The following is a 20,937-nucleotide window of genomic DNA, read 5'->3' as shown; positions in this document are numbered from 1 at the left end:
ATAACACCGCCAGACACTGTACCCCTATAACAGTATAACACTGCCAGCCACTGTACCCCTACAACAGTATAACACTGCCAGACACTGTACCCCTACAACAGTATAACACTGCCAGCCACTGTACCCCTACAACAGTATAACACTGCCAGCCACTGTACCCCTATAACAGTATAACACTGCCAGACACTGTACCCCTATAACAGTATAACACTGCCAGCCACTGTACCCCTACAACAGTATAACACTGCCAGCCACTGTACCCCTACAACAGTATAACACTGCCAGCCACTGTACCCCTACAACAGTATAACACTGCCAGCCACTGTACCCCTACAACAGTATAACACTGCCAGCCACTGTACCCCTATAACAGTATAACACTGCCAGCCACTGTACCCCTACAACAGTATAACACTGCCAGACACTGTACCCCTACAACAGTATAACACTGCCAGCCACTGTACCCCTATAACAGTATAACACTGCCAGACACTGTACCTCTATAACAGTATAACACTGCCAGCCACTGTACCCCTATAACAGTATAACACTGCCAGCCACTGTACCCCTATAACACTATAACACTGCCAGCCACTGTACCCCTATAACAGTATAACACTGCCAGCCACTGTACCCCTATAACAGTATAACACTGCCAGACACTGTACCTCATATAACAGTATAACACTGCAAGACACTATACCCCTATAACAGTATAACACTGCCAGACACTGTACCCCCTATAACAGTATAACACTGCCAGACACTGTACCCCTACAACAGTATAACACTGCCAGACACTGTACCCCTACAACAGTATAACACTGCCAGACACTGTACCCCTACAACAGTATAACACTGCCAGACACTGTACCCCTACAACAGTATAACACTGCCAGTCACTGTGCCCCTATAACAGTATAACACTGCCAGCCACTGTACCCCTATAACAGTATAACACTGCATGACACTGTACCCCTATAACAGTATAACACTGCCAGCCACTGTACCCCTATAACAGTATAACACTGCCATACACTGTACCCCTATAACAGTATAACACTGCCAGACACTGTACCCCTACAACAGTATAACACTGCCAGACACTGTACCCCTATAACAGTATAACACTGCCAGACACTGTACCCCTACAACAGTATAACACCGCCTGACACTGTACCCCTATAACAGTATAACACTGCCAGACACTGTACCCCTACAACAGTATAACACTGCCAGACACTGTACCCCTACAACAGTATAACACTGCCAGACACTGTACCCCTACAACAGTATAAGACTTCCAGAAACTGTACCCCTACAACAGTATAACACTGCCAGTCACTGTGCCGTTATAACAGTATAACACTGCCAGACACTGTACCCCTATAACAGTATAACACTGCCAGACACTGTACCCCTATAACAGTATAACACTGCCAGCCACTGTACCCCTACAACACTATAACATTGCCAGCCACTGTACCCCTATAACAGTATAACACTGCCAGACACTATACCCCTATAACAGTATAACACTGCCAGACACTGTACCCCTACAACAGTATAACACTGCCAGTCACTGTACCCCTATAACAGTATAACACTGCCAGACACTGTACCCCTATAACAGTATAACACTGCCAGTCACTGTACCCCTATAACAGTATAACACTGCCAGACACTGTACCCCTACAACAGTATAACACTGCCAGACACTGTACCGCTATAACAGTATAACACTGCCAGACACTGTACCCCTACAACAGTATAACACTGCCAGCCACTGTACCCCTACAACAGTATAACACTGCCAGCCACTGTACCCCTATAACAGTATAACACTGTCAGCCACTGTACCCCTATAACAGTATAACACTGCCAGACACTATACCCCTACAACAGTATAACACTGCCAGACACTGTACCCCTACAACAGTATAATACTGCCAAACACTGTACCCCTATAACAGTATAACACTGCCAGACACTGTACCCCTATAACAGTATAACACTGCCAGACACTGTACCCCTACAACAGTATAACACTGCCAGACACTGGACCCCTACAACAGTATAACACTGCCAGACACTGTACCCCTACAACAGTATAACACTGCCAGCCACTGTACCCCTATAACAGTATAACACTGTCAGCCACTGTACCCCTATAACAGTATAACACTGCCAGACACTATACCCCTACAACAGTATAACACTGCCAGACACTGTACCCCTACAACAGTATAATACTGCCAAACACTGTACCCCTATAACAGTATAACACTGCCAGACACTGTACCCCTATAACAGTATAACACTGCCAGACACTGTACCCCTACAACAGTATAACACTGCCAGACACTGGACCCCTACAACAGTATAACACTGCCAGACACTGTACCCCTATAACAGTATAACACTGCCAGACACTGTACCCCTATAACAGTATAACACTGCCAGACACTGTACCCCTATAACAGTATAACACTGCCAGCCACAGTACCCCTATAACAGTATAACACTGCCAGCCACTGTACCCCTATAACAGTATAACACTGCCAGACACTGTACCCCTATAACAGTATAACACTGCCAGACACTGTACCGCTATAACAGTATAACACTGCCAGACACTGTACCCCTACAACAGTATAACACTGCCAGCCACTGTACCCCTACAACAGTATAACACTGCCAGCCACTGTACCCCTATAACAGTATAACACTGTCAGCCACTGTACCCCTATAACAGTATAACACTGCCAGACACTATACCCCTACAACAGTATAACACTGCCAGACACTGGACCCCTACAACAGTATAACACTGCCAGACACTGTACCCCTATAACAGTATAACACTGCCAGACATTGTACCCCTATAACAGTATAACACTGCCAGACACTGTACCCCTATAACAGTATAACACTGCCAGCCACAGTACCCCTATAACAGTATAACACTGCCAGCCACTGTACCCCTATAACAGTATAACACTGCCAGACACTGTACCCCTATAACAGTATAACACTGCCAGTCACTGTACCCCTATAACAGTATAACACTGCCAGACACTGTACCCCTATAACAGTATAACACTGCCAAACACTGTACCTCTATAACAGTATAACACTGCCAGACACTGTACCCCTATAACAGTATAACACTGCCAGACACTGTACCTCATATAACAGTATAACACTGCCAGCCACTGTACCCCTATAACAGTATAACACTGCCAGCCACTGTACCCCTATAACAGTATAACACTGCCAGACACTGTACCCCTATTACAGTATAACACTGCCAGACACTGTACCCCTATAACAGTATAACACTGCCAGACACTGTACCCCTACAACAGTATAACACTGCCAGTCACTGTACCCCTATAACAGTATAACACTGCCAGACACTGTACCCCTATAACAGTATAACACTGCCAGCCACTGTACCCCTATAACAGTATAACACTGCCAGCCACTGTACCTCATATAACAGTATAACACTGCCAGCCACTGTACCCCTATAACAGTATAACACTGCCAGCCACTGTACCCCTATAACAGTATAACACTGCCAGACACTGTACCCCTATAACAGTATAACACTGCCAGACACTGTACCCCTACAACAGTATAACACTGCCAGTCACTGTACCCCTATAACAGTATAACACTGCCAGACACTGTACCCCTATAACAGTATAACACTGCCAGACACTGTACCCCTACAACAGTATAACACTGCCAGACACTGTGCCCCTATAACAGTATAACACTGCCAGACACTGTACCCCTACAACAGTATAACACTGCCAGACACTGTACCCCTATAACAGTATAACACTGCCAGCCACTGTACCCCTATAACAGTATAACACTGCCAGACACTGTACCCCTATAACAGTACAACACTGCCAGACACTGTACCCCTACAACAGTATAACACTGCCAGACACTGTGCCCCTATAACAGTATAACACTGCCAGACACTGTACCCCTACAACAGTATAACACTGTCAGACACTGTGCCCCTATAACAGTATAACACTGCCAGTCACAGTACCCCTATAACAGTATATCACTGCCAGACACTGTGACCCTATAACAGTATAACACTGCCAGACACTGTACCCCTATAACACTGCCAGACACTGTACCCCATATAACAGTGTAACACTGCCAGACACTGTACCCCTATAACAGTATAACACTGTCAGCCACTGTACCCCTAAACAGTATAACACTGCCAGCCACTGTACCCCTATAACAGTATAACACTGCCAGACACTGTACCCCTATAACAGTATAACACTGCCAGACACTGTACCCCTATAACAGTATAACACTGCCAGACACTGTACCCCTATAACAGTATAACACTGCCAGACACTGTACCCCTATAACAGTATAACACTGCCAGCCACTGTACCCCTATAACAGTATAACACTGCCAGCCACTGTACCCCTATAACAGTATAACACTGCCAGCCACTGTACCCCTATAACAGTATAACACTGCCAGTCACTGTACCCCTATAACAGTATAACACTGCCAGAAACTGTACCCCTATAACAGTATAACACTGCCAGACACTGTACCCCTATAACAGTATAACACTGCCAGACACTGTACCCCTATAACAGTATAACACTGCCAGACACTGTACCCCTATAACAGTATAACACTGCCAGCCACTGTACCCCTATAACAGTAAAACACTGCCAGACACTGTACCCCCTATAAAAGTATAACACTGCCAGCCACTGTACCCCTATAACAGTATAACATTGCCAGACACTGTGACCCTATAACAGTATAACACTGCCAGACACTGTACCCCTATAACAGTATAACACTGCCATACACTGTACCCCTATAACAGAATAACACTGCCAGACACTGTACCCCTACAACAGTATAACACTGCCAGACACTGTACCCCTATAACAGTATAACACTGCCAGACACTGTACCCCTACAACAGTATAACACTGCCAGACACTGTACCCCTATTACAGTATAACACTGCCAGACACTGTTCCCCTACAACAGTATAACACTGCCAGACACTGTACCCCTACAACAGTATAACACTGCCAGACACTGTACCCCTAAAACAGTATAACACTTCCAGAAACTGTACCCCTACAACAGTATAACACTGCCAGTCACTGTGCCCCTATAACAGTATAACACTGCCAGACACTGTACCCCTATAACAGTATAACACTGCAAGACACTGTACCCCTATAACAGTATAACACTGCCAGCCACTGTACCCCTACAACACTATAACACTGCCAGCCACTGTACCCCTATAACAGTATAACACTGCCAGACACTGTACCCCTATAACAGTATAACACTGCCAGACACTGTACCCCTTCAACAGTATAACACTGCCAGTCACTGTACCCCTATAACAGTATAACACTGCCAGACACTGTACCCCTATAACAGTATTACACTGCCAGTCACTGCACCCCTATAACAGTATAACACTGCCAGACACTGTACCCCTAAAACAGTATAACACTTCCAGAAACTGTACCCCTACAACAGTATAACACTGCCAGACACTGTACCCCTATAACAGTATAACACTGCCAGACACTGTACCCCTACAACAGTATAACACTGCCAGTCACTGTACCCCTATAACAGTATAACACTGCCAGACACTGTACCCCTATAACAGTATTACACTGCCAGTCACTGCACCCCTATAACAGTATAACACTGCCAGACACTGTACCCCTAAAACAGTATAACACTTCCAGAAACTGTACCCCTACAACAGTATAACACTGCCAGTCACTGTGCCCCTATAACAGTATAACACTGCCAGACACTGTACCCCTATAACAGTATAACACTGCCAGACACTGTACCCCTATAACAGTATAACACTGCCAGCCACTGTACCCCTACAACACTATAACACTGCCAGCCACTGTACCCCTATAACAGTATAACACTGCCAGACACTGTACCCCTATAACAGTATAACACTGTCAGACACTGTACCCCTACAACAGTATAACACTGCCAGTCACTGTACCCCTATAACAGTATAACACTGCCAGACACTGTACCCCTATAACAGTATTACACTGCCAGTCACTGTACCCCTATAACAGTATAACACTGCCAGACACTGTACCCCTACAACAGTATTACACTGCCAGACACTGTACCCCTATAACAGTATAACACTGCCAGACACTGTACCCCTACAACAGTATAACACTGCCAGCCACTGTACCCCTACAACAGTATAACACTGCCAGCCACTGTACCCCTATAACAGTATAACACTGTCAGCCACTGTACCCCTATAACAGTATAACACTGCCAGACACTATACCCCTACAACAGTATAACACTGCCAGACACTGTACCCCTACAACAGTATAACACTGCCAGACACTGTACCCCTACAACAGTATAACACCGCCAGACACTGTACCCCTATAACAGTATAACACTGCCAGTCACTGTACCCCTATAACAGTATAACACTGCCAGCCACTGTACCCCTATAACAGTATAACACTGCCAGCCACTGTACCCCTATAACAGTATAACACTGCCAGACACTGTACCCCTATAACAGTATAACACTGCCAGGCACTGTACCCCTACAACAGTATAACACTGCCAGACACTGTACCCCTACAACAGTATAACACTGCCAGACACTGTACCCCTACAACAGTATAACACCGCCAGACACTGTACCCCTATAACAGTATAACACTGCCAGCCACTGTACCCCTATAACAGTATAACACTGCCAGCCACTGTACCCCTATAACAGTATAACACTGCCAGTCACTGTACCCCTATAACAGTATAACACTGCCAGACACTGTACCCCTATAACAGTATAACACTGCCAGACACTGTACCCCTATAACAGTATAACACTGCCAGCCACTGTACCCCTATAACAGTATAACACTGCCAGCCACTGTACCCCTATAACAGTATAACACTGCCAGACACTGTACCCCTATAACAGTACAACACTGCCAGACACTGTACCCCTACAACAGTATAACACTGCCAGACACTGTGCCCCTATAACAGTATAACACTGCCAGACACTGTACCCCTACAACAGTATAACACTGTCAGACACTGTGCCCCTATAACAGTATAACACTGCCAGTCACAGTACCCCTATAACAGTATATCACTGCCAGACACTGTGACCCTATAACAGTATAACACTGCCAGACACTGTACCCCTATAACACTGCCAGACACTGTACCCCATATAACAGTGTAACACTGCCAGACACTGTACCCCTATAACAGTATAACACTGTCAGCCACTGTACCCCTAAACAGTATAACACTGCCAGCCACTGTACCCCTATAACAGTATAACACTGCCAGACACTGTACCCCTATAACAGTATAACACTGCCAGACACTGTACCCCTATAACAGTATAACACTGCCAGACACTGTACCCCTATAACAGTATAACACTGCCAGACACTGTACCCCTATAACAGTATAACACTGCCAGCCACTGTACCCCTATAACAGTATAACACTGCCAGCCACTGTACCCCTATAACAGTATAACACTGCCAGCCACTGTACCCCTATAACAGTATAACACTGCCAGTCACTGTACCCCTATAACAGTATAACACTGCCAGAAACTGTACCCCTATAACAGTATAACACTGCCAGACACTGTACCCCTATAACAGTATAACACTGCCAGACACTGTACCCCTATAACAGTATAACACTGCCAGACACTGTACCCCTATAACAGTATAACACTGCCAGCCACTGTACCCCTATAACAGTAAAACACTGCCAGACACTGTACCCCCTATAAAAGTATAACACTGCCAGCCACTGTACCCCTATAACAGTATAACATTGCCAGACACTGTGACCCTATAACAGTATAACACTGCCAGACACTGTACCCCTATAACAGTATAACACTGCCAGACACTGTACCCCTATAACAGTATAACACTGCCAGACACTGTGCCCCTATAGCAGTATAACACTGCCAGACACTGTACCCCTACAACAGTATAACACTGCCAGACACTGTACCCCTATAACAGTATAACACTGCCAGACACTGTACCCCTACAACAGTATAACACTGCCAGACACTGTACCCCTATAACAGTATAACACTGCCAGACACTGTACCCCCTATAACAGTATAACACTGCCAGACACTGTACCCCTACAACAGTATAACACTGCCAGACACTGTACCCCTACAACAGTATAACACTGCCAGACACTGTACCCCTACAACAGTATAACACTGCCAGACACTGTACCCCTACAACAGTATAACACTGCCAGTCACTGTGCCCCTATAACAGTATAACACTGCCAGCCACTGTACCCCTATAACAGTATAACACTGCCAGACACTGTACTCCTATAACAGTATAACACTGCCAGCCACTGTACCCCTATAACAGTATAACACTGCCATACACTGTACCCCTATAACAGAATAACACTGCCAGACACTGTACCCCTACAACAGTATAACACTGCCAGACACTGTACCCCTATAACAGTATAACACTGCCAGACACTGTACCCCTACAACAGTATAACACTGCCAGACACTGTACCCCTATTACAGTATAACACTGCCAGACACTGTTCCCCTACAACAGTATAACACTGCCAGACACTGTACCCCTACAACAGTATAACACTGCCAGACACTGTACCCCTAAAACAGTATAACACTTCCAGAAACTGTACCCCTACAACAGTATAACACTGCCAGTCACTGTGCCCCTATAACAGTATAACACTGCCAGACACTGTACCCCTATAACAGTATAACACTGCAAGACACTGTACCCCTATAACAGTATAACACTGCCAGCCACTGTACCCCTACAACACTATAACACTGCCAGCCACTGTACCCCTATAACAGTATAACACTGCCAGACACTGTACCCCTATAACAGTATAACACTGCCAGACACTGTACCCCTTCAACAGTATAACACTGCCAGTCACTGTACCCCTATAACAGTATAACACTGCCAGACACTGTACCCCTATAACAGTATTACACTGCCAGTCACTGCACCCCTATAACAGTATAACACTGCCAGACACTGTACCCCTAAAACAGTATAACACTTCCAGAAACTGTACCCCTACAACAGTATAACACTGCCAGACACTGTACCCCTATAACAGTATAACACTGCCAGACACTGTACCCCTACAACAGTATAACACTGCCAGTCACTGTACCCCTATAACAGTATAACACTGCCAGACACTGTACCCCTATAACAGTATTACACTGCCAGTCACTGCACCCCTATAACAGTATAACACTGCCAGACACTGTACCCCTAAAACAGTATAACACTTCCAGAAACTGTACCCCTACAACAGTATAACACTGCCAGTCACTGTGCCCCTATAACAGTATAACACTGCCAGACACTGTACCCCTATAACAGTATAACACTGCCAGACACTGTACCCCTATAACAGTATAACACTGCCAGCCACTGTACCCCTACAACACTATAACACTGCCAGCCACTGTACCCCTATAACAGTATAACACTGCCAGACACTGTACCCCTATAACAGTATAACACTGTCAGACACTGTACCCCTACAACAGTATAACACTGCCAGTCACTGTACCCCTATAACAGTATAACACTGCCAGACACTGTACCCCTATAACAGTATTACACTGCCAGTCACTGTACCCCTATAACAGTATAACACTGCCAGACACTGTACCCCTACAACAGTATTACACTGCCAGACACTGTACCCCTATAACAGTATAACACTGCCAGACACTGTACCCCTACAACAGTATAACACTGCCAGCCACTGTACCCCTACAACAGTATAACACTGCCAGCCACTGTACCCCTATAACAGTATAACACTGTCAGCCACTGTACCCCTATAACAGTATAACACTGCCAGACACTATACCCCTACAACAGTATAACACTGCCAGACACTGTACCCCTACAACAGTATAACACTGCCAGACACTGTACCCCTACAACAGTATAACACCGCCAGACACTGTACCCCTATAACAGTATAACACTGCCAGTCACTGTACCCCTATAACAGTATAACACTGCCAGCCACTGTACCCCTATAACAGTATAACACTGCCAGCCACTGTACCCCTATAACAGTATAACACTGCCAGACACTGTACCCCTATAACAGTATAACACTGCCAGGCACTGTACCCCTACAACAGTATAACACTGCCAGACACTGTACCCCTACAACAGTATAACACTGCCAGACACTGTACCCCTACAACAGTATAACACCGCCAGACACTGTACCCCTATAACAGTATAACACTGCCAGCCACTGTACCCCTATAACAGTATAACACTGCCAGCCACTGTACCCCTATAACAGTATAACACTGCCAGTCACTGTACCCCTATAACAGTATAACACTGCCAGACACTGTACCCCTATAACAGTATAACACTGCCAGACACTGTACCCCTATAACAGTATAACACTGCCAGCCACTGTACCCCTATAACAGTATAACACTGTCAGCCACTGTACCCCTATAACAGTATAACACCGCCAGACACTGTACCCATATAACAGTATAACACCGCCAGACACTGTACCCCTATAACAGTATAACACCGCCAGACACTGTACCCCTATAACAGTATAACACCGCCAGACACTGTACCCCTATAACAGTATAACACTGCCAGACACTGTACCCCTATAACAGTATAACACTGCCAGACACTGTACCCCTATAACAGTATAACACCGCCAGACACTGTACCCCTATAACAGTATAACACTGCCAGCCACTGTACCCCTATAACAGTATAACACTGCCAGCCACTGTACCCCTATAACAGTATAACACTGCCAGCCACTGTACCCCTATAACAGTATAACACTGCCAGCCACTGTACCCCTATAACAGTATAACACTGCCAGACACTGAACCTCTATAACAGTATAACACTGCCAGCCACTATATCCCTATAACAGTATAACACTGCCAGACACTGTACCCCCTATAACAGTATAACACTGCCAGCCACTGTACCCCTATAACACTGCCAGACACTGTACCCCTATAACAGTATAACACCGCCAGACACTGTACCCCTATAACAGTATAACACCGCCAGACACTGTACCCCTATAACAGTATAACACTGCCAGCCACTGTACCCCTATAACAGTATAACACTGCCAAACACTGTACCCCTATAACAGTATAACACTGCCAGACACTGTACCCCTATAACAGTATAACACTGCCAGACACTGTACCCCTATAACAGTATAACACTGCCAGCCACTGTACCCCTATAACAGTATAACACTGCCAGACACTGTACCCCTATAACAGTATAACACTGCCAGACACTGTACCCCTATAACAGTATAACACTGCCAGCCACAGTACCCCTATAACAGTATTACGCTGCCAGCCACTGTACCCCTATAACAGTATAACACTGCCAGACACTGTACCCCTATAACAGTATAACACTGCCAGTCACTGTACCCCTATAACAGTATAACACTGCCAGACACTGTACCCCTATAACAGTATAACACTGCCAAACACTGTACCTCTATAACAGTATAACACTGCCAGACACTGTACCCCTATAACAGTATAACACTGCCAGACACTGTACCTCATATAACAGTATAACACTGCCAGCCACTGTACCCCTATAACAGTATAACACTGCCAGCCACTGTACCCCTATAACAGTATAACACTGCCAGACACTGTACCCCTATTACAGTATAACACTGCCAGACACTGTACCCCTATAACAGTATAACACTGCCAGACACTGTGCCCCTATAACAGTATAACACTGCCAGTCACTGTACCCCTATAACAGTATAACACTGCCAGACACTGTACCTCTATAACAGTATAACACTGCCAAACACTGTACCTCTATAACAGTATAACACTGCCAGACACTGTACCCCTATAACAGTATAACACTGCCAGCCACTGTACCCCTATAACAGTATAACACTGCCAGACACTGTACCCCTATAACAGTATAACACTGCCAGACACTGTACCCCTATAACAGTATAACACTGCCAGACACTGTACCTCATATAACAGTATAACACTGCCAGCCACTGTACCCCTATAACAGTATAACACTGCCAGCCACTGTACCCCTATAACAGTATAACACTGCCAGACACTGTACCCCTATAACAGTATAACACTGCCAGACACTGTACCCCTACAACAGTATAACACTGCCAGTCACTGTACCCCTATAACAGTATAACACTGCCAGACACTGTACCCCTATAACAGTATAACACTGCCAGACACTGTACCCCTACAACAGTATAACACTGCCAGACACTGTGCCCCTATAACAGTATAACACTGCCAGACACTGTACCCCTATAACAGTATAACACTGCCAGACACTGTACCCCTACAACAGTATAACACTGCCAGACACTGTACCCCTACAACAGTATAACACTGTCAGACACTGTGCCCCTATAACAGTATAACACTGCCAGTCACAGTACCCCTATAACAGTATATCACTGCCAGACACTGTGACCCTATAACAGTATAACACTGCCAGCCACTGTACCCCTATAACACTGCCAGACACTGTACCCCATATAACAGTGTAACACTGCCAGACACTGTACCCCTATAACAGTATAACTCTGTCAGCCACTGTACCCCTAAACAGTATAACACTGCCAGACACTGTACCCCTATAACAGTATAACACTGCCAGACACTGTACCCCTATAACAGTATAACACTGCCAGCCACTGTACCCCTATAACAGTATAACACTGCCAGCCACTTTACCCCTATAACAGTATAACACTGCCAGCCACTGTACCCCTATAACAGTATAACACTGCCAGTCACTGTACCCCTATAACAGTATAACACTGCCAGAAACTGTACCCCTATAATAGTATAACACTGCCAGACACTGTACCCCTATAACAGTATAACACTGCCAGACACTGTACCCCTATAACAGTATAACACTGCCAGACACTGTACCCCTATAACAGTATAACACTGCCAGCCACTGTACCCCTATAACAGTAAAACACTGCCAGACACTGTACCCCCTATAAAAGTATAATACTGCCAGCCACTGTACCCCTATAACAGTATAACACTGCCAGACACTGTGACCCTATAACAGTATAATACTGCCAGACACTGTACCCCTATAACAGTATAACACTGCCAGCCACTGTACCCCTATAACAGTATAACACTGCCAGACACTGTACCCCCTATAACAGTATAACACTGTCAGCCACTGTACCCCTATAACAGTATAACACTGCCAGTCACTGTACCCCTATAACAGTATAACACTGCCAGCCACTGTACCCCTATAACAGTATAACACTGCCAGCCACAGTACCCCTATAACAGTATAACACTGCCAGCCACTGTACCCCTATAACAGTATAACACTGCCAGACACTGTACCCCTATAACAGTATAACACTGCCAGACACTGTAGCCCTATAACAGTATAACACTGCCAGCCACTGTACCCCTATAACAGTATAACACTGCCAGCCACAGTACCCCTATAACAGTATAACACTGCCAGACACTGTACCCCTATAACAGTATAACACTGCCAGACACTGTAGCCCTATAACAGTATAACACTGCCAGTCACTGTACCCCTATAACAGTATAACACTGCCAGCCACTGTACCCCTATAACAGTATAACACTGCCAGACACTGTACCCCTATAACAGTATAACACTGCCAGACACTGTACCCCTATAACAGTATAACACTGCCAGTCACTGTACCCCTATAACACTGTCAGCCACTGTACCCCTATAACAGTATAACACTGCCAGACACTGTACCCCATATAACAGTATAACACTGCCAGACACTGTACCCCCTATAACAGTATAACACTGCCAGCCACTGTACCCCTATAACACTGCCAGCCACTGTACCCCTATAACAGTATAACACTGTCAGCCACTGTACCCCTATAACAGTATAACACTGCCAGTCACTGTACCCCTATAACAGTATAACACTGCCAGCCACTGTACCCCTATAACAGTATAACACTGCCAGCCACAGTACCCCTATAACAGTATAACACTGCCAGCCACTGTGCCCCTATAACAGTATAACACTGCCAGAAACTGTACCCCTATAACAGTATAAGACTGCCAGCCACTGTACCCCTATAACAATATAACACTGCCAGCCACTTTACCCCTATAACACTCCCAGACACTGTACCCCTATAACAGTATAACACTGCCAGCCATTGTACCCCTATAACACTGCCAGCCACTATGCCCCTATAACAGTATAACACTGCCAGTTACTGTGCCCATATAACAGTATAAAACTGCCAGACACTGTGGTCATATCACAGTATAACACTGCCAGCCGCTGTGCCCCTATAACAACATAACACTGCCAGCCACTGTACTCATATAACAGTATAACACTGCCAGCCACTGTACCCATATAACAGCATAACACTGCCAGCCACTGTGCCCCTATAACAGTATAACACTGCTGGCCACTGTGCACCTATAACAGTATAACACTGCCAGCCACTGTACCCCTATAACAGTATAACACTGCCAAACACTGTACCCCTATAACAGTATAACACTGCCACCTCATAAAGCTGTGACACATTTTATAATACAATATACTGCAGAACATATGTACAGGGGGGAATCAGGTGCAAGGGGCCCTGGGAACACTGAAGGAGGCTGCCTGACAGGGCAGCATGGGTACGGGTAACATCTCCCGTACTGGGTAACTACAAACTCCCCCTCTTAAAACAGTCGTCCTCAACGCCCAGTCCTGGAGGGCGGAGGACTGAAGTGGCAATTGGGGCCTTATGACAGTTCCTGGGGCATTATGCAAAATGTCCTTCACAGGTCTGGTTATAGAACAAGGTAGAAACGAGTCCATGTAGCACTGTAAATGTACATGCTCTTTGGTTTGGTAAACATGTGGTATTAATGAGCTTTGTAACTGCTCTAGGAACACATTTTAGACAATAATACACACAAGTTTGCAGATTGGGCTGCCGGAGGCTATCTACCCAATGCTTTGGCTACTGGGTCCCCTTCGGTTCTTAACACTTATCCCCAGAACTCAACAAGTAGTGTGATACTATATAACGCTTATACCTCTGCATACTGTACTCTGCCTCTACATGTGTCTTAATTTTAGTTTCAGGGGAACCCTCTGGCCAGTAGAGTACCCTGTACACGAGGACAGAAAAATGTTAGACAGAAATATACATTGGACATTTGTGGACTGTGATTACAAGTAATGTTACAGTCCTAACTTAAGTTTTTATAAGTGTGGTACATAACCTTGTACACTATATTGTGAGCTAATCTTTGTACCTTGCAGGAATTAGTCCTTGTGTTGACCTTTGGGACCTGTGCAACACCCCTTCTGGAGAGTCCGGAACACCTTCGTCTTCAGAAGCTCTTGAAAGCTTTGGAATGGCAGCTGGCTCTTCCTCAGCGAACTCGGGAGCTGGTATTAGTCCAGGACTAGTTTGATTCAGAGTCGCTGGCAGCAGTGGTGGAGAGACTGGTGACAAGGTTGGTACTATAGAGACGGGAGTATAAGCTGGAGCCAATGGTGACGAGACTGGGACTAGTGTGGAGATTAGTGTCGGTTGGACCAGCCCCGGAGTTGGTGAGATACAGAAGATCGCAGGCTGACTCGGAGAAAACATGGGGAAATCCATAGATGGATTGATCCCTTTGCCTGGGACGTACTCTCACAGGTCTGACAGCTGGAGGAGATGGTGCTGGCAGCACTGGCAGATCTTCTTTTAGACACAACTTGATCCGGTTTTGGTGCATAACTTGCGGCTCATAGCCATGCTTTTGTACTTTGTATACATCAGAATCTGGATGTACGGTTCTGTCTCCCAGATAGAGCCTAACTTATGGGTTCTTGGAAACTTCCACAGCCACACTTTATCGCCCAATTGAAGTGCTTGGGCAGAGACATGACGATTATAGTTCTGTCATTGTCTTTGCTGAGCCTCGCCCATCTTCTTGCCGGCAATTTCTTTGGCTTCTTGGATTCTTCTCTGGTGGTCAGAGACCTACTCCAGGGAGGCTTGCGAAGAGTTGCTGAACGGGGCTTGGAGCCCAAATGTTCGGTGTTTAGGCAGATGTCCATGCCGCCCCATCATCAAGTAGAAAGGGGTGTACCCCGTAGAAAAGTGGAGTGTGTTATTATAGATCTCCAATAGTTCGGGCAGCAGTCGGGTCCACTCTTCTTGTCTTGACATGGAGGCTGCTCACAACATGTGGATTAAGACTTTATTAATGCGCTCACAGAGACCGTTCCCCTGGGGGTGATAAGCAGTAGTCCGGAGTTTCTTGCAGGCATGGAATTGGCACAGCTCTTGGAAGAGTTGGGCCTCAAAGGCCGTTCCACGGTCTGTTAGGACAAAGTCCGGACACCCAAGGGTTTGCACCCAATTGGAGTAGAACATCTGGGCCACTGTCTTGACTGTGAGATCTTTGATGGAGACAACGACAACCCACTTAGAGTAGTGATCCACCATGGTAAGAGCATAGGTGTACCCAGACCGAGTAGGAGACAACTCGACATGGTCTAGCGCGACCAACTGGTTAGGCATTTCACTCTGGATGGAATGGAGGGGTGCTCTTGCGTCTTTGCGCACATTCTTCGTGATGTTACAGACAACACATTCACTGCACCATTTCTCCGTGTCGCTCCGCATTCCGATCCAATAGAATCTCCGCCTGACAGTAGCTTCGGTCTTGTGGACTCCAAAGTGTCCCGACTGATCATGGTATGCGTAGAGGACCATCGCCGCGTCTCTTCGGGTAAATCAGAATCTGATGAAGTCGATCACCAGAGACCGGATCCAAAGAGTTTCGGTACAACAGTCCTTTGTGCACAAACAGTCGCTTCCTCTGACTCTGTCGCCACAGACGTTTCAGCTCATAGTCACACTGGGCCCGGCGTAGATGGGCTGGTACCTTTTTCACCAGAAGGTAGTCCAACAGGTCTCCAATGACTCGACTTTCGTCCTGAAGAGTCTTCCAGATGTACAGGTCTTCTTTAACCTTTTCAGACCTAGGTTCACCGTCCATGAGGGTGGTCACAACATTCCGGTTCACGAACCGTTGGTAGAATGGGGGCATCTCCACGTCTTCCCACACGTCTTCGACAGGGGGTTCTTTGCCGGGGATCATCCTAGACAGTACGTCGGCATTGACATTCGACTTGCCGCTTCTGTACTTGGTGAAACTGTAATTGGCTAATCTTGAAGCCCAAAGCTGCTCGATGGCACCCAACTTGGAAGTGTTCAGGTGGGCTAACTGGTTATTATCTGTGTAGACAGTAAATTGTGTGGTGGCCAAATAGTCTTTGAACTTTTCAGTCACGGCCCACACCAGGGCGATAAGTTCCAACTTAAATGAGCTGTAATTCGCATCGTTCTTCTCTGCTTATTGCTGGTTACGACTGGCATAGGCAATTACTCGCTTTTGCCCTTCCTTGACCTGGGACAAGACAGCTCCCAGACCTTCAAAACTGTCATCAGTATACAGCCGGAACGGCGGACTGTAGTCTGGATACACCAAGATGGGTGGTTCTGTCAGCAGACTTTTGAGAGCTTGAAACGCTGTCTCTTGCTCTTCGGCCCATTCAACAGGTAGTCTTTCATTGTAATTCTCCTTCGCCGTACCCCGTAAGAGAGCTGTGAGGGGTTCTGGAATCTGGACGAAGTGGGGAATGAAATGGCGGTACTAGCCGGCAAATCCCAGGAAGCTCCTGACATCTTTCACCGTGCGCAGGGTTGGCCAGTTCTTGACAACTTCCACCTTTTCATGATTAGGCTGGACTCCCTCGGCGCTGACAACATGACCCAGGTAGTATACCTGAGGTTTGAGCAAGTGACACTTTGATGGTTTGCTCTTCAGCCCATGCTTGATCAGGACTTGGAAGACGTCTGACAGGTGGCTAAGGTGTTCCTGGATAGGCCTGGAATACACAATTACATCGTCCAGGTACAATAGGACCCTTTGAAAATTCAGATGGCCCAGGCTCCTTTCCATCAGACGCTGGAACGTAGCAGGGGCATTGCACAGCTCAAATGGCATACTTTTAAACTCAAACAGTCCCATGGGTGTCACAAAGACGGTCTTCTCCCGTTCCTCCATGGCCATGGGTACTTGCCAATATCCATTGGTTAAGTCCAGGGTGGAGAAGTAAGCAGCTGACCCAAGGGCGGTGAGTGACTGCTCGATCCTTGGCAATGGATAAGCATCCTTATGTGGGACATTGTTCAATTTCCTGTAGTCAACACAGAAGCAGATGGTTCTGTCCTTTTTCTTGACTAGGACATGTGATGCCACCCAGGGACTCTGACTTTCCTGGATTACATCTGCCTCTTTCATGTTGTCCAGCATCTGCTTGACAGTCTGATACATGCCGGGCATGACCAGAAGGTGTCTTTCCTTGATAGGTAGGCTGTGAATCCTTTGAGGATTCGGAGCTGAATCATTGAAGTCTGCCCAAAGTCTGTGGGGTGCTTGCTGAAAGCCTCATGGTACCTCTTGGCAACATTGATGATTCCATTGACTTAGTCCCTTGGGGTAGTTTTGTCTCCAACCTGGAGTTGCACCCACCAGGGCTCTGGAGGTCTCACACTGGATCCTTCGGCCACTTGAGCTGCACACTGTCGGGCCACCAGACGTTCTGTCACAATGTCTTTCGACTCTAGGAGGTACAGCTGGGCTACAGGAGTGTATTTGGGTAAGATAGTAGCAGAATCAGACAGGTTTACGAACCGCACCAGGACTCTCCCGTTGGTGAAAGTGACAAGGCTTCTCGCAGCTCAAACAAGAGAATGATCTTCCAATTGCATAGGTTCCAGCAGGGCATGATAGTCTCTATTCTTGACTCCGGGACGTGCATGACACCAGATGATGGTCTCCGTGTTGGGTTGTAAGGTCACATGTCTTGAACTCATACAGATTTCACCTTGCTTGTTGGCAAACTTCTGCTCCGCCTGTAGAACTTTCAAGTGGTGCTGCACAGCCCGCTGGACTGAAGGAGACATATGGGGAAGAGAGGCATGCAAGGCATCTAACACTTCAGTGAAACAATTCATTCCTAATATAAACTCAGCAGACGCCTTATCTGTCACATTAGTTACAATCACTCCCTGCCCGCTAAGTACATGCTCTCCCAACTGAATGGTTGGCTCCCAGTATCCATGTCTGGGGACTGGTTGCCTATTACTCACATCTACTCGGAAATTAACATCCTCCGGTTCACACAATAAACTAGCATCCCAATGCTGATAGAAAACACATTTAGATATGGTAGACACTTGTGACCCTGTATCTATCAATGCCTCCAACGGTACACCTTCTACAATAACTTTTACATGAGGCAGGAGGTAACATAAAGTAAGAGTTCTGACTTAGGTCGTTCGGGGATTGGACCTGATGACTGTTTTCCTGAGGGCCGGTACGTGACCTCAGGGGAAATCCGTTTAAATCCCAGCACTGCATTTTCCAATGTCCTGATTTGTTACAGTAAGTCCAAAAGGGTCTTTGAGTCCCCAAGGGTCTATTGGACGGAGGATTGCGGTAATTGAAATTGTGGGGAGCAGGGGCAGGTGTTCTAGGCAGGGGCGTTCTCGGTCAGGTGCAGCGGCCCGGGTGGCAAGCTCCTTCACAGCCTTACTCAGTTGTTCAATATCCTGCCCAACACTCTGTAAGTCTGACGCTGCAGTGACTGGCAAAGTAGAGGACACTTGGGCGGGGGCTGGTGATTGAGGTGGTATAGATCTGGCTACCGCCCCTTGTGGCTTTGGAACAGGTGTAAGAGGCGCACAAACTTCCTCAGTCCCGGACTTAATCACTTGGATAGCCAGTCTCTTGAAAGCGGGGAAGGACAAGTTGGGGTTCTGGACCGCTAACATTCTCAGCTGGGCTTTGTCCCACTTATTATGAGCCCCATCAATTAATCTGTCCATTAACACCTTATTACCCTGCTCGGGAGTTTTACCATCTAGTTTTTGGACAGTACCTAAGGCATTCTCAAGGGCTACGGCATACGCTTTCAAGGTCTCACCTGGCTTCTGTCTCCTTTCATACAGCTGAAAACATACCTCTGATGGAGAATGTGACTCAAATACCTGACACAGTCCTTCAAAGATCTGTTCTACAGTTGCCTTCTCGGAGGCTGGCCAGGTGCGAACTTACTCTAACGCTAGTCCCTGGAGTTGTCCTGTGAGCAATTGCACCTGTTGGTTAGGAGGGAAAGAAGAAAAGACAAAGACAAATCTCTTTGAAATCCCTCAAGGTGAAGGGGTCTCAATTGTAGATAGGGAGGACAGGTTTCCCCATGAATACCGATGCAGACGCTGGAACACCAGGACTGTGGATGCTGACTGCAGGTAGAGCTGTCAAGATCCTGACTGCTGGAGCAGGTGATGACCTCGCTGCTGGAGATGAAGAGGCGCTGATCTGGAGAGGTGGGTTCTGACATCTTGTTGAGTTTTGAGTGCACTGTCGCTTTAAAAAGAATAAGGTGCTTTCCCCTTTAAGATGATTGCTGAAGTGCTGCAGTGGCTTGGACTTGACTGATTGGGGTACTGTAATGAATTTTGCAGGCCCCCAGTTGTAATCCATCTTGCAACGTGACTTGCAGGTACTAGTGGGTTAATGCTAGCAGGTACTGACACTGGAGACTTAATACTGGCAATCGTTGGTGTTTGCAGAGTCTGCGCTGCAGCGGGTGCTTGACAGATAGCGGCAGAGCTGGACGCAGCA

This window comes from Hyla sarda, chromosome 8, assembly GCF_029499605.1.
Source record: "Hyla sarda isolate aHylSar1 chromosome 8, aHylSar1.hap1, whole genome shotgun sequence".
Taxonomy (NCBI): Eukaryota; Metazoa; Chordata; class Amphibia; order Anura; family Hylidae; genus Hyla; species Hyla sarda.
Note: the sequence above shows the minus strand (reverse complement) of the source record.